Below are 560 nucleotides of genomic sequence, written 5' to 3' on the forward strand. Positions count from 1 at the left end.
GCAGGCGGGGAACGTTGGAGTCCTCCTTCACTGCAGCAAGCAAGCCTCATGTTCGCTTCCAGCTGCCTGGCTGCCGGCCGCCATCTTGGCTGACAGTTAATTTGCATATACTCACTGATTAGCCAATGAAAAGGGTAGCGGTCGTACGCTAATTACCATGTTTCTCTTTTATTAGTGTAGATTGTTGAAAGTATTACCTGGTTTTTGTGGGTAGAATTTTATATACAGGTATCAGTGATCTAGCATCAAAATTTTTTCTTTGGTTGTGTTGATTTTTAGAGAGGGAAACATCAGTGTGAGAGGGCACCATTGATTGGCTGCCTCCAGAATGCACCCATGCCCTGACCCAGAATCGAACCGGCCTACCCTTTGGGATCATGGGAGAATTCTCCAACTAACTGAGCCACACTGGCCAGGGTTAGCACCAATATTTTATTAAAAACACTTCTGTGATTTGAATACTTGTTCTGTCTTTCTCTCCCCCTCTCTGCCCACCCCCATTTTTCTTCAAGAGCAATGTGTGTGGGAACAAATGGAGTTGTGGAGAATTTGGAATATTG

The sequence above is a fragment of the Myotis brandtii genome, unplaced genomic scaffold (assembly GCF_000412655.1).
Source record: "Myotis brandtii unplaced genomic scaffold, ASM41265v1 scaffold82, whole genome shotgun sequence".
Lineage (NCBI taxonomy): Eukaryota > Metazoa > Chordata > Mammalia > Chiroptera > Vespertilionidae > Myotis > Myotis brandtii.